General features: G+C 38.3%; 1 protein-coding gene across 1 annotated transcript in view; it reads right to left on the bottom strand.

The window, feature by feature from the left end:
* LOC106663170 (MKL/myocardin-like protein 2) overlaps positions 1-27236 on the bottom strand; it is a 104547-nt gene that overhangs the window by 63577 nt on the left and 13734 nt on the right. Inside the window, exon 2 of the mRNA XM_014387798.2 lies at positions 9694-9731. The gene's annotated coding sequence lies outside the window, so the exon portion shown is untranslated. The remainder of the gene's footprint in view (positions 1-9693; positions 9732-27236) is intronic.

Below are 27236 nucleotides of genomic sequence, written 5' to 3'. Positions count from 1 at the left end.
ATCTCAATAAAGATCGAAACGTTGGCACGATAAAGAAAATATTTATTCAGAAATCGTGAGATGCGGTCTGGTGTGATGTAGGTTTCAGAAAAACATTTTCTTTATCGACAGGACACGCAAGAATGGCACAATTACACAGAAGACAAACACTTTGAGCCCTGAAGATGATCTCAATAAAGATCGAAACGTTGGCACGTTATAGAAAATGTTTTTCCGAAACCTACATCACACCAGACCGCATCTCAGGATTTCTGAATAATTATCGATTAACGGTCACTAATCACTACACATTATTTTTAAAGAAAATTGTCAAATGCATTTTATAACTCTATCAAACACTAATCGGATTATTATTTTTACTAACAAAATGAGGTTAATTTCTGACAAAAATATTTTCTTATTTTATGTATTTTCTTGTAAAAATCTTTTATATATTTTTATGATCATATGTTGTTAAAAAGCTACGTTCTTCTTTAAAGGTAGGTAAAATTTACACCTTTCAGCCGTTTTTGAATTAAAGTCGTTTAAATCCGATATTCCGAGATTGACTTCTTAAAAATCGTAAAAATTGTAGGGTTCAAAAAATAGATAAATTTAAATTGAAATAAATAACTACAATTAATTAAGGTTTTTAGTTGAGATGAAAAAAGTTAATGGCACGAGCGGCATTCGAACCCACGATCTTAGCCGAAGATTGTGGGTTCGAATCCCGCTCGTGCCAGACTTTTTTTCATCTCAACTAAAAACCTTAATTAATTGTAATGTATTAATTGGTCAAGCGGACCACGAAATTAGTGAATTTAACGAAATAAAAAATTTTATTTCAAAATTTCTAGGGTTTGAGGAAAGAGATGGTAGGTGAGGTGGTAAAATGAAATTTCATGTTTTAATTTTAAAAAATTTTGTGACCTATTTTACTTGCAAATAATTGGAAAAAATTGAAATTGGAGTAAAAATGGTTTGTAGAAATTTTTTGGTTATTGATCAATTTTACAGCTTTTATTACATTTTTATTGCAATCTACGTAAAAATGCTGTAAAATGGTATATTCACATAGTTGATTTGAACAAGCAGAACAGAGAATTAAAAATATTAAAAAACGGTTTCAGCTTTCAAAAAAAAAAAAAAAAAAGCTTTTGAGTGCCTTCAAAATAGAAGACATTCTGAAGAAAATTCTACTTTTTACTGGAAATTTTTACGAGAAAATACAAAATTTTAGATCACTTTTAACTTAAAGCTTTTTGAAAATCCGTGAGTTCAGCGATGAAAGGGTTCATGCCCGCCAGAGTAAAGCAAGCTGTAAATTCTTAAAGAATCATAAAATCCTACTTGCATTTTATCACCTTGTATTATTTCAATCAGAAAAAAAATGAACTAGTGAAAATTGGGACGGGTTTTGTGCTCTGGTGTAAAATTTGTAAAAATTGTCACGTGCTTTTTTTTTTTAAACCTTTGACAAGAGTGATCTTCGCCCATTTTTATGTAAATATTTATTATCAACATATGATTGGGCTTAATTAGAAANCCCTGAAGATGATCTCATTAAAGATCGAAACGTTGGCACGATAAAGAAAATGTTTTTCTGAAACCTACATCACACCAGACCGCATCTCACGATTTCTGAATAAATATCGATTAACGGTCACTAATCACCACATATTTCTACACGATAAAGAAAATGTTTTTCTGAAACCTGAGACCGCATCTCACGATTTCTGAATAATTATCGGTTCACGGTCACTAATCACCACACATTTAAATTACTGTATTGTAAATTTTTCACAATGCTTTGGCAGCCTGTAAAAATTAATATTTTATTGTTATCTAAATTCCTGCCATATTTTAGAGCCTCTATGACAGCTAGTCGTTCCACTGAGTACACTTTTAACTTGCTTTTAACTTTTATTTGTACGCCATATTATTACGATTTGTTTGTTTATGTTCTGTGTTAGATTGTAGTATTCTTTAATGATTTCTTCATATAAATATGACGTATTGCTGTTAAAATTACAGTATTGCTAATTTTTCACAATGCTTTGGCAGCCTGTAAAAATTAATATTTTATTTTTACTTAAATTCCTAATGTAATTTATAGCCTCTTTATAACTATGACTTCCGCTGAGTACATGGTTAATAAGTTAAGGTTAATAGTTAAGATTCGCAACAGCAGAGGGTTTTTCAACCCTCGGAGTGCCGGTGTTTTTGAAAAAAAAAAAAAAAAGCGCATTTGTAAATATGTCGGATTCGAATGCAGTGCCCCTAGATTCGAACCCGGGACCTTTACCTTACAGTGATGAGCGCCGTGTCAACGCCTAAACCGTTGCGGCCACCCACGCCCCCTATTATTACTTATTATTATTATTTGTAAGCCTTATTATTACGATTTATTTGTTTAAGTTATGTGTACAAATATGATGTGATGCTGTTAAAATTACAGTATTATAAATTTTTCACAATGCTTTGGCAGCCTGCAAAAATTAATATTTTATTGTTATCAAAATTCCTAGCACATTGTAGAGCCTCTGTGATAGCTCTGCTTTCCGCTGAGCACATCGTTAATTCGTTTTTAAATTTTATTTGCAAGCCAAATTATTATTATTTATTATTATTTGTAAGCCATATTATTACGATTTGTATGTTTATGTTGTGTGTTAGATTGTAGTATACTTTAAGTATTTCTTTATAAAAGTATGATATGTTGCTGTTAAAATTACTGTATTGTAAATTTTTCACAATGCTTTGGCAGCCTGTAAAAATTAATATTTTATTGTTATCTAAATTCCTTGCACATTGTAGAGCCTCTGTGTTAGGTATGTTTTGCTGAGTACAATGTTAATTCGTTTTTAAGTTTTATATGTAGTTGGTATTTTTGTTGTAATTTCTGCTCTCAGTGCATTAATCGTTTTTGATCCATGAGTGAATAAGAGGAGAAAATCTTTGCAACTGTGAGTTAGAAAAGCTCCTAAAATCAAGATTTGTTGGAACAGGAGTTGTTCATTGTGCGAAAAAGTAAACGACTGGTATCTTTCGTGACTACATATTATAATTGATATCGCTGATAATACATTGATTTTAAATGCAGAATGTGCCAGATATGGAAAATTATTCCATGGAGTTCTAGTTTTTCTGCAAAAGCAGTTTTAGCTAAACCTTTTCTGCGAGAATGTTTTTTTTCAAGGAAGTTCTTGCCCTTTGACATATTTATTGACTATGTATTTGCTACTTAACATTTACCGCAGGATTTTAATGGGGGTTTGTTAGCTTCCTAGCTCCTCCTAGCTAAAATATTGTCTATAGAATCTATGTATCTACCTCAACCTTTTAAACCTCTCACCCTCCAATCACCCTCTCTTTCACTACTCGCCATCACTCACTCTCTCTCTCTCTCTCTCACTCTCCCTCTCTTTCTATCTCTTTCCGTCTCTATCTACCTCTCTCCCTACCTATCTATCTCTTTCCTTCTCTATCCAACTCTTTCCCTCTCTATCTACCTCTCTCCCTTCTCTCTATCCATCTCTTTCCCTCTCTATCTATCTCTCTCTTTATCCACTTCTCTCCCTACCTATCTATCTCTTTCCCGCTCTTTATCTATCTATCTCTCTCCCTATCTACCTACCTCTCTCCCTCTCTCTCTCTTTATCTATCTATCTCCCACTCTATCTATCTATCTATCTCTCTCCCTCTCTATCTATCTCTCTCCCTCTCTATCTATCACTTTCCCCTCTATCTCCCTCTCTATATACTTCTCTCCCTACCTATCTATCTCTCTCTCTCTCTTTATCTATCTTTCTCTCCCTACCTCTCTCCCTCTCTCTTTATCTATCTATCTATCTCTCTCCCTCTCTATCTCTCTCTCCCTCTCTATCTCTCAGTTTCCCCTCTATCTCCCTCTCTATACACTTCTCTCCCTACCTAACTATCTCTCTCCCTCTCTATCTCTCTTTATCTATCTATCTCTCTCCCTATCTACCTACCTCTCTCCCTCTCTCTTTATCTATCTATCTATCTCTCTCCCTCTCTATCTATCTCTTTCCCCTCTATCTACCTCTCTCCCTATCTATCTCTCTCTCCCTCTCTATGTATCTCTCTTTATCTATCTATCTCTCTCCCTCTCTATCTATCTCTCTCCCTCTCTATCTATCTCTCTCCCTCTCTATCTATCACTCTTCTCTCTCCGTTTCCTTTCTCCTTTTATTTAGATGTATTATAACTTATCATTATTATTTGTAAGCCATATTATTAGGATTTGTTTGTTTAAATGGGTGGACTATAGAAGTTGATACACCCTGTACAATCGTTATTCTACAATCAATGGCTGACTACCGAAAAATCAATAATATCGATTAATAGAAAAATAATACCAAATTAAAAATATCTATTTTTCGATATTATACATATCAAATGCCAAGGAGGGTAATAAATTGATAGGAAGGCCAATAATCAATGAAGGTGAACTTATGCAGTTGATAATCGACGTTACTGAAGGGGGAAATTTTTGCGATACGACTGAATCGATACTGGAGTAGTTTTTTTGGTTATTTTGGTTTAGTGTTTTGTGTGTTTCATTGGGACTAGCTTATTTCCGCGGGTTGTCAGTCCGATGTGACAGAGTGCGGTGGATATTCCGCGGCCCCGAGACGGGGTAATTCGCCAGTGAAGACCCAGATAGAACACATGGCCCCGTTTCATTCGGATGCCAAGTGTAGGTGTTTTTGTTTTTAGGGTTTTATGTTAAACAGCCGGCCCTGGAGAAGGGCGTTGAACCGCCGAACGGATACGGGGTTTTGCGCCGATTTATACTAAATTTATGCCTCGGACTTTTATTTATATTTATATCGCACTTTTCCCCTCCACCGCTTAGCGCGTGCGGATTTTTTTCTTTTTTTAATAGATATTTTAGCTCCTTGTCCTCGGAAGATTTACAATCTGCATGTGAATGCACAAAAAGAGGTGATAATTCGTCGGACGTTTTTGATTCTCCATCTAGAATAGTCCCAACGGATATGGAGACGGTTCGCGCGAAAGTATTTTATATAAATAAAACTGGGCTGACGCCTGTCGTTTTGAAATATCAGCGCTGCTGAGGGCTGTGAGGGAAATTTCCGACAGAGGAGGAACGCCCCTCGCTATCACCGTAAAAACACTTTCAAAAATATTGATCGTACATGCTTCGTTTGATCTTTATAGTGGAAACCTAATTTAAAAAAAAGCATATACGAAAGCTATACTATTATAACTACACACATTTCCATGCGTAGGTATGACTATTATCAGTTACACCACAAACTACATAGTCATACCAAAATGTAAACGAATTTTGTGCGTAATTCAGCCTGGAGAATGATATATAAGATAGTATTGCCAACAATACATTTAGAACGTATAAAATATAATGTGGTTCCTTTTATCAAAATTGAAAATAGGGGAAGGCAGGAAGATTTCAAGAAAAGCAGCTAAAGGCAGACGGCCATAAACAATGAGATGTAAAAAAATAAAAATACGAGAGAAAGAAAGTAGTAGGGAGATGGAAAGAAAGATATACGGGGGATGGACTAGAACAAAAAGAAGAAATGAAGAGGAGAGAAAGAGAGAGAGAAAGAAACGAGAGAGAGAGAGAGAGAGAAGCAAGAGAGAGAAAGAAGCGCGAGAGAGAGAGAGAGAGAGAGAAAGAAAGAAGAGAGAGAGAGAGAGAGGGAGAGATTGAAAAGGTTGAGATAGATAAATTAGATTAAATTTGTTGAAGTCGTGAGGAGCGGTCAAGAATGAGGTAGTTTAGAAAAACACATTTTTCATTTTTTTGCCAACGTTTCGACTTTTATTCGGGTCATCTTCAGTGCGTAAGTGTCATATATTCTTGTGGTGTCATATTGTGTGAAAGTGTTGTGACTGTTGTTTGTGTTGGCACAACACTTTCGCATAAGCCCAATTTGACACCACAAGAATGGCACCATACTTGATGCCCTGAAGATGACCCGAATAAAGGTCGAAACGTTGGCAAAAAAATAAAAAAGGTGTTTTTCTTAACTACCTCATTCTTGATCGCTCCTCACGACTTCAAGAAATTATGAAACAACAGGTCACTAAGAACACACATTAGAATTAAAGATGGAAATGGAATCAGGGAGAGAAAAAAATAGTGGTAAGGGCTTAAAGAGTGAAGATGGGAGCGCAATGGCCAGAGGCGATTGATGTTTTTTTTTAGTATTAGGATTTTGGACAAAGATGGTACACCTACCTATACGTGCCAAGCTTTTCGTCCTATTTACTTTCAGACTGTCACCAACTTATGTTTCTAGTCTTAGGATTAGTATTTAGATTTTTTCAACATATGATAAGTAGGCAAATGGATAAATAAAACTTTTTTTCTCCATACAACAATGAGTACTCGTCATCGAGAAGAGTCTGTGTAGCTTATTCTAGCATCTACTAGCTTTTTGTATTTGAGGGATTTTGATCATTCTGTTTCTCATTTTGACCTCTTGTTTGAGTCTAATCAGCACGCAAATCCGAGTGACCTGAGTTGTTTAAAATGCGATGTGAACTGCTTTGGCTAAATTACACCCCCATGGGTGGAGGGGCCCTTCTGCATTGTGAACTTTATGTAACTCTAAGGTCAGAGAGGGTGTGCTACGATGTACAATTTTAAATGAAATACGCATGTTCCACCTAGGCTGCGGTTCCCTTTCTAGAGACCAATTAATTAACAAGTTGAACTACGAGCCACCTTTGCTTGTAGGATTTAGTAGACACGCATGGCAATACAGCTATATTTATGCCAATGAAATGAATATTTAATGTTTATATGATTTAATTTCAATTTGTTTTCTTTATTACAGTTCTAATTTTATTTATTCATTATTATTTTATGTTTTTTCTATTTTTTTTAAATTAAAGTGCTTTGGTAGTTTTTTTAAAATTTACGTTTTGTATTATTATGCATTTTTTCTCCTGTTTATGCTTTTATTCACCTTAGGCAGATGGAATTTACCATGGTGTAATGGTACTTAGTTAGTAGCTGTAATTGTACATTACTGGATTATAACAACTCAAAAAAAAAAAAAAAAAAAAAAAAAAAAACCATAAACAGCATTAGGACCTTCCACCCTCCTGACCGGGCCATCGCGATCAGGCCCTCTGATAGCCCGCAGTGAAAAACATGATAAAAGACAGATGGCATTGTCAGAGGGCGAGGTTGTCCGAGAGGCCCTTACGAGTCAAAAGCACGACCGGTAGATGGCTGTCAGAGAACCTGAGCAGGAAACGAGGGATCGTCCACACTCGATTGAGGATTGGCCATACGCGGTCGACACACGGGCACCTACTTTTGGTCCAAAGCACGCGCACCTTATGCAGAGAAAGATTGTCCCACATAATAGAGGCATGTCATGCCTTGGCTACATAGAGAGCGTGTTGTCATGCCGCCAGATTTAAGAATGGTTCTCGAGCACAACAGTCGGTTTCTGGGTCCTCCGTTCCATTTTTTTAACAGGAAATGGGGGTATTTTACGGTATATTGTTATATTCTATGCCTTTAGTTTGAATGCGTGTATTTTTTAATGTGAGTGGTGAGGGGTGATGGTGAAAAATATTGTCATCATCGCCCCTCCAGCTTTGTGTTTGTTTAGCGTCGATAGCAGAAAATTGATAAAAGTTCTTCATCGACCCTAATCTAGGTTAGATTATTAATACAGCATATAGGTCGATGTACTAATAATCTAGTACTACATAGACTAATCAGAATGTGTGCAATGTATGAATGTATCTATTTGTGCGATTGATCTATCCAATTAAAGTAGTAAGTATTAGGTTAACAAATTAATTAATTTTAAAAAAAGTAAGGAAAGGAGATGTGGATGGTATCACTAAACAATCGACACCTGCCCTGCTTTTGACGCTCTCCTTGATTTTTTTAAAAGTAGATTCTGAAGGATGCCATTAGTGAATCCATCTTTTTTTTTAATCAGTCACAGTGTATTGATGCCCTCTCGTACTTGGAAACGCATCGAAAGCCTATTTATATGATTCGTTAGAGAAACTTTCCAAATTATTGATTCTGATTCGTAAACATCGACGAGCTCCAAAACTGTTGCGTTGGGCCAATCCACTCCTAATCATAAAACAATGCTGTGTTGTTATCGTGTAAATTAATAATCTATACTAGTTAGGAATCGCTTATTAATGAAAACTAAATAGCATTAAGATGTATACACTTACTGTTGCTTTTGACAACAGATGACAGTTGGTTAAAGGTATGTACGGTTACGGTTGATTCCCGAAAATGTCGATGTTTTGAGTGCGGTTACTGCACGAATATTCGTGCACTTTGAAGCACACGAAAACCGAGCTCGGCGAATAACCATCATATCTGCAGCAACGCATCCATCCCCACTAGTCGGGATTCGGCGGACCTTTCGGAGAATCCCGAATGTCTGGAGCCACCTTTGTCTTGCTTGGCCGGAGCCAAGGTTCGCCGAACCCCGATTAGAGGGAATGGATGCGTTGCTGCTGATAGGATGGTTATTCACCGAGCTCTGTTTTCTTGTCTGCTTCAAAGTGCACGAATATTCGTGAAGTAACCGTACTTAAAGCATCCACATTTTCGGGAATCCACCGTAACCGTACATACCTTTAACCAACTGTCAACTGTCATCAAAATCAACAGTAAGTGTATACTTCTATTTAATGCTATTTATTTTTCATTAATAAACGATTCCTAACTAGAATAGATTATTCATTTACACAATAACAACATAGCATTGTTTTATAATTAGGAAGGACTGGTCCAATCCAAGAGTTTTGGAGTTCCTCCATGTTTACGAAACAGAACCAATTATTTGGAAAGCTTCTCTTACGAATCATACAAATCGGAACGATGGGGCATCAGTACACTGTGAGTGATTTAAGAAAAAAGAAGGATTCACTAATGGAATCGTTTAGAATCGACCTTAAAAAATCAAAGAGAGCGTCAAAGCGGGGCAGGTTTCGATGGTTTAGTGATACCATCAGCCATCTTCTTTTCTTACGCTTTATTTCTTCAATTAGTTTGTAGCCAATGCACAAAACAGTAACCACAGCTGGTGCAATAACAGTTTCGCTGTTGTCCATCACGACTGGTAGTAGTCGAGGACACCGGTCGCACGGCGTTTGGCTGTATTGACTAGGAGATTATATAAACGTCGCATGTGTGTACATAGGCACGCTATTTGGCGAACGCCAAGAGAAGCATCGATACTTGGCAAACATTCGGCGAATACCGCATGTACAGAGCCACGTTAAGATTATAGATTGCATGAGATTGGGACAGAAATGACCTAGGTCGGAGCCTAACCCGGTTGGTAGGGAAGCGACGATTAATATTAATTTCCGTTGGTCCATACTTCCTCACACGATACTACAGAGACGATTGAGTAAAAAAGCATTAACAAATCGCTAATACAATCTCAACCTCATACATTTAAAGAAAGTGTGCCTGGTTCAGTCATTTTATTAGAAAAAAGACAACACATTGACCCTTTTGCCAGGTGGTTTATCATCTCATTTTAACACGTCGGTCAATTTTGTGAAGAAAATCCGTTATTGATTGATCCGGTATCCAGGTGGGATCCGCGGTCCGGCCAGGCCGCTCGCCCCACCGGCGACAAATGCCTACACTAAATATAAGTTGACACAGTTGGTCTCTTATGCAATACTCACACGAGTCGGGCGGCCAGCCTTTCTTCCCCTTCGTTTGCCTGCGAAAACAAAACAAAAATGAATGAAATTACGAAATAACAACATATACAATCATAAAAACAACAATGAATAGCCAGGGCAGTGAGACTCCCTGATGACCCGGTAGACCGATGGAAGTGGGCTCTTTGTCATAGACTAATTTTACAACAATTTTTATCTATATCTGATGTTGATTAGGGTTGTAAGGATAATTGAACCGAACCCATCTGGTTCAATTGCTCTGAATCACACGACATGAACTTTTGGTCGTTGCCCTACTTTCATACCTTAAACTGCAGAAACGTCCGATACTCTTATTAAAAGAAAATTTTGAATTTGAATACAAAATTAATAAAAATTGTCAACGTTTACATAACAAAATATGTATAAATACACATTTAATAAAGACTTTATATGTTCTTGGGGTCGATGCCCGCCCCACTTTGAAATATCAGCTATTTCGATAATAAATAAATGTACGGACACGGGTTTGGCGGAATTTTTTCACACGAGACAACTATGTGCCGAACCGTTAGCACTTCGTCGAATGGATGAACTACTTACTGTATAGAATGGGTCGAGTCTTTCCCTTACGGGACGTTTCACTGTGTTTGTTTTGTTGGTTATCCATAAGCACTTAGGTGGTCCCTTGGGTAGGCAATTTTACAATGAAGTCAAGATGGGCGTGTCTACCTGGTCAGACCTGTTAAAATGTCGAAGTGGGAGTGACTGAACATATTAAAAGCTAAAGAGATAAAAGCGAGCATAGGCGACTGGTTTGTACATTGCCCTGTGACGTCAAAGTGTGACTGTCTAATTATGAATAAGAAGGCGTGACTATTCCTTGTTAGTTTTTGCCCAGTGACAAAGTGGGCGTGACTAAGCTGGTTACTTAGTAGTCAAAATTACATCAAAGTGTGATTGGTCAAGGAAATTTATAGATTATCCAATGTCGTCTTAAGGGTTGTTTTGTTAATTGCCCAATAGAGACAAAGTGAATATGCTGGTGATTAGCCTAATGTTGTTCAACTGAGCTAGAGCTGGTTTGTAGATTTCTCTGGGATATCGAATTGTGAGTGACTACGCCATGCGAGTTTTTGTCCAATAATAACAAAGTGGGCGTGACTAAGCTGGTTAGTCAATGACGTCAGTACTTAGTTACTGTTGCCTTACCGCGCGCGTCCTATTGGGCATGGCCACGCTGTTTGTAGATTGTCCAATGTCGTCTAAGAGGGCGTCTCTAAGCTGGCTAGTTAGTAGTTAAATGACATCTACCAGAAGTAGTGTTTGTTGACTGTCCTAATTCGTCAAATGGGTCGTACAATCCCTCGTACAAAGTGACTTGCCTTATGACGTCCAATTGAGCAGGACCAAGGTGTTTGTAGATTGTCCAAAGTCGTCTATGAGGGTGTCTCTAAGCTGGCTAGTTAGTAGTTAAATGACGTCTACCCGAAGTTGAGGGTTTGTTGATGGTCCTAATTCATCAAATGGGTTGTACAATCGGTTAGTGACTTGCCTTATGATGTACAATTGAGCATGACCAAGCTGTTTGGAGATTGTACAATGTCGTCTAAGAGGGCGTCTAAGCTGGCTAGTTAGCAGTTAAATGACGTCTACCTGAAGTAGAGGGTTTGTTGATTGTCCTAATTCGTCAAATGGGTCGTACAATCGGTTTGTGGCTAGCCTTATGTCGTAATTGAGCATGACCAAGTTGGTCTGGGGGTCGTCCAATTTAGTGTACGTAAGAATAACAGACCTGGGTAGTTGATAGTTGGTCACGCGACAGCGATTTATATATAGTTGGACAATCGACTAAGCCGCTAACACGCGTACTTTGATTTGATTGAACAATTGGCAAACCAACTTTGACGACGTTTGAACAATTGACAGATTAGCCGTAATTTATCGTCTTTACTCGAGTGGCCAACAGCCTGATCAAAGGTCACTTTGACACCATTGGATACTTGACCAACCAGCGAATACTCTTTTTGTTGTCATTCTTCTTCTCAGTCAATTCAAATACTCATTGACGACAATAAATTACTGACGAACCAACTGATTCTATGTAGACATTTTTAAGTCTCTTGGACTATTGACTAATATGGTAAACCTATCAGACGCCTTTGAAGAATTAATTAACCAGCTTATCCTCACCTACTTAATGTTATTCGACATCTAACCAACCACTTATCGTCTAATCTCCCCCTCTATCTCTCTCGTTCCTTCCCTTGCTTAGTATCTTTTTCTCGTCATGCCCCTCTTAATCTCTCAACCTACATCTCTCTCCCCTTTTTCGAGATTTACACGCCAACCTGATCGGCAAAGTTCTGTCTGTAGGTTCATCACCTCGTAGACACCATGAGGAAATCTCACAACAAAGCCTGATTGTTGCTTCATTGGCAAATTGACATTCCTTGAGCCTGGAGATGACTAAGTTTTTTCACGGTCAAACTTAGCGAACTAGAGTCGACCGAGCGTAACGGTAGGAAGGCGATTGTTTGGACACGGTCCAGTCGGTGTAGGAGGCGCCTCGGATCCATTTGGGTCTAATAATGGATTTTATGGGCCGGGAATCCACCTCGGGGGGATTCATCCTTTCAAAATTGACGGGGGAGAAAAATTCCCCCGGCCACCAGTTGGAACACGTCCACAGACACGGCCCAGTTTCCATCACCGCAGGCGACATCGGTGCATGTTTACAACGCCCGTGATGAAACGGCCTAAGTTATTTACTCGGTTTTCTAGGAAAGGAATTTTAACCTCTCAAAAGATGAAAATAATCATCCTACACTTTGGTATATATATTTAACGGAAACGAGCCCTATATAATATTTTAACAACAGTAGGAAAAGAAAAGATCCACTTTTTGTAAATGTGGTTCTACTCACAGATTTGTTGTTTACATATTTGTTGTAGAACCATCATTTACAAAAAGTGAATTTTCATACTCCCCAACCTTCATCATTTCTATTTTTTTTTTTTAATTGGGAATTCTCGGCTGAAAAATTTACACAAAAATATATTTGTGGTTGAAAGTTGGATTTCCGTCGGATTTATCCCGAACCGAGTGGAAACGGTCTGGTCCCACTAACTCACTGACACCTCTCTCTTCTATCTCCTTCTTTCCCCTGGTGGTAAATTAAAAATACACCCCTAATGGTGGTGTTGGCAGGGCCCTGTCTCAAAACAAGCCACACATCATTTTATTTCTGGGCCGTACTCGAATCCTCCTCGGCGTGAGGCTATATTTTTTCACCCCCGCGCACCCGGGCGTGTGGGTGGGAAATGGGATAAAAAATCCTCATTAATTTAGAGAAACCGCGGGGTCCAGGTCCGACAATCATTTTGCGTTTATTCCGACTATTCTCGGACATCGGGCGGTTTACTGCCTGGCCAGAGGTCAATTTTTTACTTTATAAAATAATAGAAACATTAAAGAAAACTTGAGAGAGCTTGGTTGACTCTGTTTTACCATTATGCTATTCCTTCTCTTAACGCACTTGTCAGATGTGTATAAAATTTCCTGAATCCTGATCGGAGAAAAAATCCGAACGATGAACCAAACTGGGCAAGTGAAACCTTAGTGCCCATCAGTTGTACCATTCTCCTTGCTGATGGTGGCGTGCAAAGGTTGTGACATGGGACGATAGAATATGTTCCCGATTAGTTCCTTTGGAAAAAGTGAGAAATGAAAAGCAGCGCCAAAAAGGATGACTAGTCGGTAGTAAACGACAAGAAGTCACTCCGTTATCGATGAAGCAAGAGGGAAATTTCCCATAAACTGACGGACTTCATTAGCTAAACTATCAGTTGACCGGACGGAGCTGAGATCCCTTATCGGACCAGAAGCTAATTTACAATTTAAATGTACAACTTTGTTACAAAACGACCCTTAAGTAAAGCGTAACGAGATGGCATATCGTCCAACTCCCATTGTATAAGGGTTGATTTCACCCTCGCATCAAGTGGATTCCTAAACTCACGACACGATCAATGATAATAAAATCAGGCCGGAAACCATCGACAATATATCCACCAAGGAGAAAAGGTATTCTCCTTATGTATTTTTTTCTCTTTAGACCCAGATCGACACAGTAATAAATAAACTTGAGTAATTTATTAGTTGTGAATTCCATCTTTCGTTCTGCCTGTTTTACAATGGCAGTTAGTATGACTAATATGCGTTTCTGTAACATTTTAGGTTGGTCGATTGTCTAATGAGGTGAGTTAAATATTTCAATAAGAAACCCCTTTTGGGTCAACCACCTGAGATGAGATACGTGACTGAGCAAGGGTTGATCAAGCCCAATTCAGCCACAATCTTAATTAAGCTTACTTGGTAGATAATTGGACAACATTGGATCGACAATTCTAGTTAATTGGGTCGTTATCATTAACGGGATTTCGCCCATCTTCAGTGCATGGTCTGATAGGCCAAAGCAGAGAGGATCAGTAAAATACTGTTTCATCACACGGTAGACCACATCAAGAAATCTCACAATATCAGTTTACTTTATCATTATTGAAAGCGGTATTAGCTGGACCAACAATATTAACTATAGCCGGCGTTATACGACGCATCGAACCCTGACAACCATTTGCCCAACTACTCGTCAGTTGATTGAGATAAGAGTGCCGAATGAATTTTGATCAGATAATTGAACCCAAATGTTTTATCCAAAATTTTAGAAGGATGGAAAGTGATGGCGGAGGAAGATGATAAAAGCTGAAGTAGTGGTATTGCTAATTGAAAACAATCAATGACTATTGTAACAAACAATAGGTGTTTACATTCCTCTCATACGATCTCTCAACACAAATGAATTCTGTCTTTCGAACGTTCGAGGCTTACTTTGACTCTCTAAAAGACCGACAACCGTCGGACCACGTTCCAACACTAACGCTTATCGCTTGAAGTTCGTCGGGAAGTTCCGCCATTCAATGGAAGGTGTTCGTAGCATCATGCAACGCCGGCTTTGCTTTACATTCGGTCTGAATTGACTTAATCTCAAAACAACTGAACCACGTCCGTTTTGATGTCATTGGTCATTGGATCAACCAGCTGAGTTTATATTTTACGACGTCATTGGACGATGGATCAACAATCTATGTTAAACTGGGTGTGATGTCATTGGTCATTCGATGAAACCTGACTTGATTTAATTTTACAACTTAACCAAGTCCGTTTTAACGACAATCGATCAACCGTCTGATGTGTTGTTTATTTGTCGCCATTGGATCAACAATCTAAGTTAAACTTGATTGGATATCATTGGTCATTGGATGAAACTTAACTTGATTTAACCTTACAACTAAACCATGCCCGTTTTGACGTCATTGGATCAACCAGCTTAATTTATGTTTACTATGAAGACATTGGACAATGGGTCACAATCTAAGTTAACCTCGATTTGATGTTACTGGTCACTGGATGAAACTTGACTTGACTCAATCTTACAACTAAACCTCTTCCGTATTGAAGTCATTGGATCAAACAGCTTAGTTTATGTTTTCTATGACGTCATTGGACATTGGATCAACAAACTAAGTTAACCTCGATTTGATTTCATTGGTCATTGGATGAAACATGAGTTGATTCAATCTACCAACTAAATCACTTCCGTACTAAAGTCATTGGATCAACCAGCTTAGTTTATGTTTACTATCACGTCATTGGACATCGAATCAACATTCTAAGTTAACCTCGATTTGATTTCTTGGTCATTGGATGAAACTTGACTTGATTGAATCTTCCAAATAAATCAATTCCGTACTAAAGTCATTTGATCAACCAGCTTAGCTTAGTTTATATTTACTATGTCGTCATTTAACGTGGATCAACAAGTTAAGCTAAAGAATAATCACGGATAAAGTACAATAAAAAAAGAATAATCACGGAAGAAAGTACAATTACAAAAAACAAAAGACCAACCACGCTCTGCTACCAATATTTTGTGGTATAGCGTATCTCTTCTTCTTTTTTGTTGGGCCCAACCCTGAATTCGGAAAACCGAAAACAAGGTCCCAGAGGTTTTTTACGATCGGACCTGACTACAATTATTTCATTTATCGATCAGGCACCTTTTATATTTCATTTAAACCAAAGTAAATACGACACCAAATGTTTGTTAAATTGACGTCATTGGATCAACCATCTGAGTTTATATTTACTAAGACCTCATTGGACATTGGAGTTCAGCTAACTTTGATGTCATTGGTCATTGGATGAAACTTGACTTGATCGAATCTTCCAACTAAACCACGTCCGAATTGACGTCATTGGTTCAACCAGCTGAGTTTATATTTACTATCACGTCATTGGATATTGGATCAACCATCTAAGTTATGTTTGGTTTGATGTCCTTCGGTGATTTCCCATCCAATATTAAATAGCAGTGACTTTTGAAGAAGTTCAACAAGAAAATCAAGAGGAACGATATCCAACTAAATGACCAGAGATCGCAAAATCGAAAAATTGTTCAGAATAAAATTCACCTTAGCAAGAGTTTTCATGATGCTCGTTTTATAATATAGATTATTTTCCTTTTTGCATTACAACTTTTCACTTGAGGTACAAAAAAAAAGGAAGTCGGTCACTGGGGCTAGATTTGGACGTTAAATTTCATAATAAACAGGACCTTCCATGGATAAATCACTTTTTGTTTAATCGAAATAGCCTTGGACAAAACCGATTGACATTTAATTTTATTTTATTTAAAAGGAAGGCTATAAAAATTATGTACGTTAATACATAAACGTCGTTACTTTTTAACGTATCCCATGAGACGACTGGTGATTTACGTACCACCGGGTCGTTAGTTCCGAGTTTATTGTCAGGAACCCGATACGATTTCTTCGGAATCCGGCGACACGGGAACTCCATTCGAGACATAATTTGACGCGAGATAAAAACGGCCGGTTTTATTTTAGTTCCGACCTGTCATAACAGAGCTGGTACGGAAAGTATCATTGTCAGACGTATGCCGAGTAGTCGGGGCTCACCGCGTCTACCACTCGCGTGATAGCTGAATGGTTCTAAATTTACACTCTTGGTGCATTCCTGGCAGAGCGGAGTTGGAAATTTGACATGTTCAAATATTAGTGAACCTGTTAATTGCACGTGCAAGAAAGGCCTGGGATTACAGGTACTGCTTAATAAAAAATTGACTAATAAGTTTCTAACCTTGTCCTGTGATCATTGATAACTTGATTATTATTTATTAATTACAAGAGTATATTTTTCTTCACCGAGTGTTTTTTTCTGGGCGACATCAAATGGCACGAGACAATCATTTCGGCTTTGAAGAGTTGATACAAAACTGGAACCTCTAGAGTGACAGGACGGTCTAATGATCATTTCTTTTTGTCTTCACAAATTGATATGTATTGACTTATAATTATTTAATAGTGGAGAAGATTTGAATCTAACAAATATTAAATGGCTTAGGATTCAATCGTGGACATACGTGAAAAGGGCGATTGTAAATTCGGCCAACAGTAAATTGGGTGGACTGCAGGAAAGGGTAGGTATATAAACTGGGCTAACTAAACACGATCAGGGAGAATTAAGGAGCCCAAAATTCCAATTGGCCCAATTTACATATATGCATCTTCCTAAATAGGGTGGAATAAATAAAGAAACGGGGCCCAGTTTGCTATCCCCTAGCATGTGATGGTTGCCGGAATAATACCGGTATTGGGTCCATCTTCACTCGAGGGTTTGAGTAGTTCAACAAACGTGTGTGACAACGTACCCAATAAGTGACCCAATGCCAGTTCAGCATAGTTACCGTTTCACAGACTAACATTCGGCATCCACTCTACCGTAATAATAATAAATTCAAATTAATTATTCTTTTTATGTAAGGTCTTGGTTGAGATGAAAAAGTTCGTGTCACAAACAGGATTCGAACCCATGACCTCCGGCTGGGTTAGATTAAAGACTTTTCATTAAAAAAAATAAATAAATAAATTGTTATTCTTTTTATGTGAGGTCTTCGTTGAGATGAAAAAGTTGGTGTCACGAGCAGGATTCGAACCCACGACCTCCGGATGGTTTAGATAAAAGACTTTGGATTTAAATAAATCAATTGATTATTATGTGAGGTTTTGGTTGAGATGAAGAAGTTCGTGTCAACAAGCAGGATTCGAACCCACGACCTCCGGATGGTTTAGATAAAAGACTTTAGATTTAAATAAATCAATAGATTATTATGTGAGGTTTTGGTTGAGATGAAAAAGTTCGTGTCAACAAGCAGGATTCGAACCCACGACCTCAGGCTGGTTTAGATAAAAGACTAGATTAAAAAAATAAATAAATTGATTATTCTTTTTGTGTGAGGTCTTGGTTGAGATGAAAAAGTTACTGTCAAGAGCAGGATTTAAGGCAAGGCCACAATCTTCGACTAATTAGATAAAAGACTTTAGATTAAAAAAAAAAGATAATAAATTTATTATTCTTTTTATGTCACAAGATAAAAAAAAGTGTCACGAGCAGGATTCGAACCCACGACCTCAGGCTGGTTTAGATAAAAGACTAGATTAAAAAAATAAATAAATAAATTGATTAATCTTTTTGTGTGAGCTCTTGGTTCAGATGAAAAAGTTCATATCACAAGCAGGATTCGAACCCACGACCTCCAGCACGTTTAGATAAAAGACTTTACATTAAAAAATAAATAAATCGTTATTCTTTTTGTGAGGTTTTGGTTTAGATGAAAAAGTTCGTGTCAACAAGCAGGATTCGAACCCATGTCCTCAGGCTGGTTTAGATAAAAGACTAGATTAAAAAAAATAAATAAATTGATTATTCTTTTTATGTGAGGTCTTGGTTGAGATGAAAAAGTTCGTGTCACAAACAGGATTTGAACCCACGACCTCCGGCTGGTTTAGATAAAAGACTAGATTTTAGAAATTTAAATAAATAAATTAATAGATTTAAAAAAAATAAATAAATAAAAAATTGATTATTCTTTTTATGTGAGGTCTTGGTTCAGATGAAAAAGTTGGTGTCACAAGCAGGATTCGAACCCACGACCTTCGGCTCAATACGCCGCTGCTCTAACCACTTGGGCTATCGTGACTTGTAAGTCACTAAACAAATGGAATAATATATAACAATAATAAAGATGTATATAAGAGTAATAATAGCATTATTTTTCCTTACTCAAATCAATATTATCCAATCCTACATCACATTATTTTCTAACTAACGTCACATTACTTTCTTTGCCCATTTTGCCCAATTTACGCACAACTTCTAAACTCTATTTGGTCCAATTTACAAATAGGCATCTTCTTGAAAAAGGTTGGGTTAATAAGGAAATGGGAAGGATCGGCCCATTCTACCTCTACACGAGGAAACTCCTAACTACACTTATATCCATCATGTGACTATATGAAAACAGGTGTTGGCAGCAAGTACCTTAACAACTTAGCCACGACTATTTTGACATCGTTGGGTTGATGAACCAGGTTAACCAATCTAATTTGACATAGAACGATTGAACAATCTAATCAGCCACGGCTACATTAACATTATTGACTAGCTAACTAAACCTTAGCCACACTTACATTAATTGACATTTGACGCTTGTACTAAGGCTATGACCACTTCATCAGTACCATTGGGCGATTGCTTACCAACATAGCCATCGTATATGAAAACATAGGAACGATTTTATTGGCAGTACGTAGGTAAACAACTAAGCCATGTAATCATTTGCCGTATGACAATCCAGGTGAACCAAATCTACTTAGAAATCATTGGACGATTGGCCATCCTAAAACAACAATCGAATCAAATTAGGAAACCGGTGAAGTCACGTTCGTCGGCAACTGGCAGACTTTATCAAAATTAGTAATCCAATTCAAGAATTCTTTTTACACTAGGCAATGCGCATTAGTCAGACTCGAAAGAAGATAGTTGTTGACGGTGATTAGTTATTTATCGCAGGAGTATTTCCTCCTCTTGCGTTGACTCCGCTTGCATTTGAGGTGGCATCGATTTTATGAGGCTTTGAATGTAGTGCTGGGGAATTTATCATACTCCTCCAACAGCGCCATTCTTAACTCTTGCAAATTCTCTGGCATAACCGGACGACTTTTTACCCTCGCTACTCGTTCAAAAGTGTTTGGTATGGTTTAATTCAGATCTACATGCTGGCCACTCCAAACATTGAATAGCCTGTTCAAGTAGTCACTAACGATCTTTGATGAGTGGGACCTTGCATTGGCATGCGTAAAAATAAAACGGTCGCAAGTTAGTGTCATATAAGGAACTTCTGATAACACATCTTCAATGTATGGCGCAGCTGTTATGGAACGCTCGACGAAGATCAAGTTGCGACCTTCCATAGAAGTGGCCGCCCAAACCATAACACCACCTCTCGTGTCTTCTCCGCTGTGAAAATGGAATATATCGCTGTTCTGTTCTTCTCCCAACCCTCTCTCGGCCTTCTGAAAACCTCAAACCAAACCTTGACTCATCAGAAAACTAGATTTTTTCCATTCTTGCTCAGACCAATTGTTGTGATTTCTTGCGAAACTTACCCGAGCTGTTCTGGATCAAAAGTTCTGGACTAGAGCAGGCCTTCTCGCCATCCAGCCTTTTTCCAAAAGCATCATCATACACATCACAAATTTTCCTAGAGGTCTGAACTACGCTTTTAACTTTGTTCGGTTTTAAGGTAGCAAAGCACGTTGTAAATGCATCATGACTGAATAATAAAAACAAGATAGCTAATCTAGCTATAGTGTGTAAACCATAAATAATATTGCAGAATTTTTAGACGTTTTACCCTCTTCGACAAATTGACAAGGAACAACTTTTTCTGATGACCCTCAATGAAGCTCAACTTTGTGCGACCTTCTGAGGAAATGCTTGGCCAAATCGTAATGCCACCACCTCTCTTGTCTTCTCCGAAGCGAAAATGGGATATATCGCTCTCCTGTTCTTCCCTAAACCCTATCTCGGCCGTCTGAAGATCTCAAACAAAACCTGGACCCATCCGAAATCTTGCTCAGACTAATCGATGTGATTTCTTGCGCAACTTAACCTAGCTGTTTTGTGACGTGTCAGAAGTTCTAGACCGGTGGCAGACCTTTTCGCTCGTAATCCACCTTATGAAAGTCTCCGCGTTAAACTAGGCGTAAACTGACATTAACATTTCTAACTTGTTGAAGTCGTAGCTTGATTTCAACTGCGGTAGAATGTCGATTTCGGAGTATATTCGAAACAATAAAATGATTATCTCTCCCAGATATGACACGATAGCACCCATGGCTGAGTAACCTGCAGTGTCTTGGTAGCTAAGGAAGACCCTTCGGACCTTCTGGTGTTAAGCGCCCTGGCCACATTCTTCCATCTTCAAACAAATTTGAGAGTTAAAAGTGGAACATTAGAAAGAAGCTTTACAGAAAAACCAACGAAGATATTGACTATGCAAAGATTTATTTACAAAAGCCGATTATAGACAAAAGTGGGAGATGGTTGTTTTATTTACCAAAAATCCTGTAAAACGGGCCAAATATTGTCGTAAAATAATCAATGGAGGGTTGTCTAAGAGATTATTAAAAATATTAAGGGTGGCCTCTTTTTTTTTGCCTGGGTAGTCCATCCACACTTCTCAACTAAAACTACTTTAAAAAAAAAAAAGGGGGTTGTTAAATTTTGTTCTTATCTGGCCAAAAACAGATTGAATCTGAAAATAATCGGAAAAAAGTTACTACTTGATCACTTTGGCCGAAATAAACAACTGCCAAAACTGAAATAAGAATAATGATAATAAAAAAGAGGAATTGAGGTTATTACACGGTAGGATGAATTTTATGTTAGGATAAAAGTTATTTGTGTTTTAGAACTAGTTTAAAAATATTCTCGCTGCATTTTATTTCCCGACGGTTCGAGTGGACGCAAAGCTAATTAGCGAAATTCAAGGGAGAGTGCAATACATAATTTACGGTTGTTCGCCTGCTCTGGGCCACGGCCGGGAAAATAAATAGATCACTAGGGTTAAAATCGATGTAATTGAGGTTCTTCAAATAAACGGATCCATTAAAAGTCCAAGTGTTGTTTAGCACCGAAGAATAGATGGCAGTAAATGTCGAAGTGGGCATAAAAGCTTTATTTAGACCGATCCAAAGGGATGGAATATTTTTTTGCGTAAGGCGGTTTCGAGAAGCTAAGGCGAAAAGAAAAAGAAATCAAACTGCTATTTGGTAAACTGCCTTCAATCCTCGAAGCTGGTAAGAAAAATATATACATCGTCCAGGGTCTAACAAAGAAATCAAAATTGTTCAAGGAGAAAATACCAAACACGACGTGATTTACGACCGCTTTGTTTTCCGCCAAGATTTAACAGTGAAATAGCAAACAACTGAAAGGTAAGAAAAGAAATCGAACAAAAAATTTTGAAAAAAGATAGACTTAAGAGAAAAAGAATCCAAGTTTTATTTTCCAATTATAACATAAAATCGTTAAATTTTATCCGGAAAATATGTATAAACGCAATCGGTTCGAATCACACATCAACCGTTTTCTCGGGTCTCCACAGTTTCCGAGGACGACTCGGTACGTCGTAGATGTCCCAGAGTCCACTAACCCTGCGAACCACCCTCGATTGGTCTCAGGCCAAGTTTTTATCATAGTGACTCACTGAAAACCTTTCCACCTTTCTAAATCCCGACGGACCAGTAGACAAAGCTCCGACTACGCCAATAGTTTGAATAACTACAATATTTTGAATGTGTTTGTGGTGACCTTGTTCACAGTAATGCCTAACTCTTTGGTTAATCGTGTCCAATTACGGAAGGATGAAACCGTTCTCCATGAAACCAAATTTAATTGGCAGCAAGAATAAAACATGACCCTGGCATGGGTTCCCGGGCACTCGGAGCATAGTAGCAACGAAAAGGGGGGACCAACATGGACTCTCTGGGTCCTGAACCCTACTATGGCTAGCATCTTGCCACAAAAGGGCATCTTAAAATGGATCCTTAATGAGTCCAAAACCTGGTGGAACACCACGCGAAGAGATTCATAGGACTATTCGCCAAACTTATAAAATAATTACTGGAAGGATTCTGGTTGGTCTCTTGACAGGACATGGTCACTTGAGAAAGCACATGCACCGGATAGGAGTATAGATAGAAGAAACACTGTGCATTTATTGCCAGGAGAACGCAGAACTCATTTTATGTTTCTGTAAAGGCCTATATAGGTGCAGGTTCTTACAACTAGGACAGAAAACCCGCAAGCAAGATCCTACACTAAGGAAACAAAGCTATAGAAGCTTATTAACAACCTGAAGCTGGCCGGTTAGTTATAAAAAACAGGGGAGCACAATAGATCTAGGTCGAGGTGCAGAAGGCCTTGCCTTGTGGCCGCCTCTTTTATCCCTATCCCTAAGAGCAAAACGGTTTCAAAATCAATGATGATGAACGCTAGTAAAGGTTTTAATTCCCAAGCATTGCAGGCTTCTGTACATTTCGTACCTCCTTAGTTCAGTTCGTCTCGATCCTGGGAAAGATTGCTAAACTGTGACAGCTGTAATTCTTTTCCCTGGGTCTTTTGGATATCCTAGGTTATGTCTCCATTGAGCGGTAGCTTCGCATTAGTAGAAAATGAGGATGTTAGTTTCTTCCTCCTCAGAGCATAACCTACAAACGGGATTAACATTGAATATGTCCATGATGTTTAAATGTTTTTCAAATTCCCGTGAACGGTGTATAGTCTTATTACTCCCCTGAGTATTACCCCCTGTAGCTGTAGCAATGTTTTTGCAGTTTTGGTGAAGATTCTTAAAACGTAAGTTTACTCTGGCACCTTTGGAGTACGTTCACCTCTCCTTTTGTTTTTTTCTGCGTCGGAGGATTCTGTATTTGTCCTTGCTATCTCAAGTATATGTTATCTCAGCATGTTCTGGGCGTATATATGCTGTCCTCTGCCAGTGTGTTTTATTTTTGCCCAGAATTTCATTGCATCCTTGCACTAAGGATTCTCTCAGGCTATTGTTTTCCCAGGTTGTGGAAATTTTGGATGCATTCACTATTTTAGATGTGACCTTTTCTACGTGCTAGAGCTTTTATGGCTGCTTGGCTGTCTGATCTGTATGAGGATTTTTAAGATTTTCTACGGTACAAGCATCAGCATGGTTTCAGGCTGAAAGAGCTTTTGCTTCAATATTTAGTTTGGATGCTCATACTTTGGACTTACACAGAAGGTTTTGGAGTCTGAATGAGCTTTTCCTAGCATCTCCTTGTATAAACGTTTCCAGTAGAGGTAGATTTAGCAGTATTTCTAAGTTTTTTCATAAGGACAAAATAGATATTGAACTGCGTGCATGACAACAGATTGGTATAATTAATAATATGGTATTGAAGTGAGGGAAACCGTGAAATACAAAGGTAGACATTTCAAACGTTACAACCTAATAAACAAGTACTCGCCCATTAGTAACTTCTTAGTTACGCCCATTTTAGCGTCATTGGACAATTCTCCAACCAATATAGCCAAACCGACATCCGATTGTCTCATGAAGTTAGCCACTTCCACTGCACACTACAATATCATTGAACCATTTGCCATCCAACATAGCCACGACTATATGAACAACATTGGACGATTCGTTAAACAACTAACCGCGGGTGACAACAGACGATTGACGAACTAGGAGACATTCTCACTTTGACATCACTGAATTGGACAACCATCATAATCACAATCACAGAGACATTAAGTTCAACCGACCTAGTCAGGGCCAGTTTAATATCAACTGACTTATGAACGAACCTATCACTGGACGATTCGTTAAACAACTAACCACGATTGAGAACAGACGATTAACGAACTAGGAGCCGTTCTCGCTTTGAATCACTGAATTGGCCAACCATCATAATCACATCACAATGACATTAGGACGAACCGACCTAGTCAAGGCCAGTTTAATATCAACTGATCTATCAATGAACCTATCACTGGACGATTCGTTAAACAACTAACCACGATTGACGAATTAGGAGCCGTTCTCGCTTTGAATCACTGAATTGGGCAACCATCAGTCACATCACAATGACATTAAGACCAACCGACCTAGTCAGGGCCAGTTTAATATCAACTGACCTATCAACGAACCTACCATTGGACGATAAACTAATAGTCTTAGAAGCCCGACTGTGACGCAGCAATAATCCCACGGTGACTGACTTCGGCTGACAGTTTACTGCCTAGCATAGTCATAAAGTCTCAATAGTCCACTTTAACCAATTGAAAATCGTTGGACGGAAAAGGATCCTTTCAAAATGCCAGGAAGCATGTGAAAACAGAACTTGGCCGCGTCTAACCTAAAAGTCAACAAACTTAGGTCCACTTCAATTCCATTGAACAATAACGTAATACTCGTGCACAAATGTTACAATACATTTGGAATACTGTATTTATTTATGTAAAAGTACCGGTAAATTCAATAACAATAAATAAAATATTTAAATAACCCTTCACAATTTTTTTAGGATCGAAGGAATGCAACAGTAATTGAATCACGGTAAATCTCACTCAGTTTTGGCACGGTGGTAAAATTACAATTTCCGGATGCCGGCCCATCGTACTTTGAATTTCGCTCAAACCCCGCCACTAAAAATAGCGGGGCAAATCCCTGGCGATAAATGTCGTTAAGATGTTTGAACTATGTGGCGTGATGTCTTTTGATTCTATGCTTCGCACCCTCCCACCCGGTCTTTTGAATCCCGGCCAGGGAAATCGCACAAACAATTTTTATTATTACTACAGCCTGACCACCCTCTGCCAGACACGGTCCAATGACTATATATTAAGTTTAAAATAAGTAAAGATCCCGAAGGGGGGAAGAAAAAAGCCCTAATGGCCGATTGTGGTGATCTAGTGGACCTTGATCCTTGAAAACGGGACGATTTTATAAATGGATTAAAAAGGCCTGTTCGGCTGGCAGCCGTCTCGTTTCGTTCTGTAGTCTACTTTTTTATTATATTCATTATCATTAATAAGAAGTCACTGACGTAAGCTATGTCGAGGAGTTATTAAATTACCCTTTAATTTTTTCTATTTTCAAACACAGTGCTTTTTAAATTATTCCTTTTTCCATAGGAAAATGCCATTTGGACAAAGATATTGTCAATTGATAATAATTACATTAATACTTTGGTGATGTCTGCTCCTTGTCATGTGCCTCCTGTTTAAATTGCTAATCAACGCCAAAAAATTACGATCATAAAACTGGCACAATGAGAACTAAGGATAAACAAGGTGATTATGGAGACCACGTCTGGAGAGGCAGAAGAATCTCCTCTCACCAGACCCGAGTGGTAGGAGGCGGTTAGGTACGAGAGGTAAAACACAATTTATTATATTTACAACAAAACCAACGCTGAAGATGGCGAATTGGCCGACACGAGTATGAAATATAGGCACACCAGGGTGATCGGAAATGACATAAAGTACAGATTCAAAATAAAATTTCAGAATCTTTAGCATAGGTTACAAGGTGATCGATTATGCTCCTACCTAAACGAGGAATAAAAGTAGACCAAGTTTGGAGACGTACAAGAACCTCCTCTCACCCAGACACGAGCGGTTGGAGGTTATATCTACATCGAAACCAACGCTGAAGATGGCGAATTAGTCGAATCGAGCATGAAATATAGGAACACCAGGGTGATCGGAAATGACATAAACTACAGATCCAAAATAAAATTTCAGCAACTTTAGCATAGATTATAAGGTGATCGATTATGCTCCTACCTAAAGGAGGAGTAAAGGAAGACCAAGTTTGAAGGTGTACAACACAATCTCCTCTCACCCAGACACGAGTGGCTGGAGGCGCGATTAGGGTTGGATATAACGAGAGGTAAAACACAATTTATTAGTTTGTGCGACCTTGCATAGAAGTCCCGCCCAAACTATAATACCACCACCTCGATAGCTTCTCCGGGGTGAAAATATAGCTCTCCTGTTCTTCTCCTTCATCGGCCTTTACAAGACCTCAAACAAAATCTTGACCTATCCGAAAACAAGATTTTCGTCTAATCTTGTTCGGACCTATACCAACTTGATAAGGAGCAACTTTTTCTGATGACCCTCGATGATCAAGTTTGTTCGACCTTCCATAGAAATTCCTGCCCAAACCGTAACACCACCAGTAAAAATGCTGTGGGGACATCGCTCTCCTGTTCTTCTCCAACCCTTTCTCGGAGAAAATCATCCGAAAACAAGATATTAGTCCAATCTTTTTCAGACCAATAGAAGTGAGTTCTTGCAAACTTTAACTGAACTGTTCTGTGCTTTGTCAGAAGTTCTGGACCAGTGGCAGGCCTTCTCGCCTTCGTAATCCAGCTTCAAAAAGTCTTCACCTTGCTGTGCGTAAACTGGTATTAACAGTTCTATCTTGCCGTTGCTTAATCTCAAGCGCGATAGAATATCGATTGCAGAGTGTCACGATGGTGATCATGCCTTTTAAGTAAACTCAAATATCTTGGTAGCTATGGTGTGGTGT

This window comes from Cimex lectularius, unplaced genomic scaffold (genome assembly GCF_000648675.2).
Source record: "Cimex lectularius strain Harlan isolate CLEC.00 unplaced genomic scaffold, Clec_2.1 scaffold330, whole genome shotgun sequence".
Lineage (NCBI taxonomy): Eukaryota > Metazoa > Arthropoda > Insecta > Hemiptera > Cimicidae > Cimex > Cimex lectularius.
This window is presented reverse-complemented; position numbering and strand designations above follow the sequence as displayed.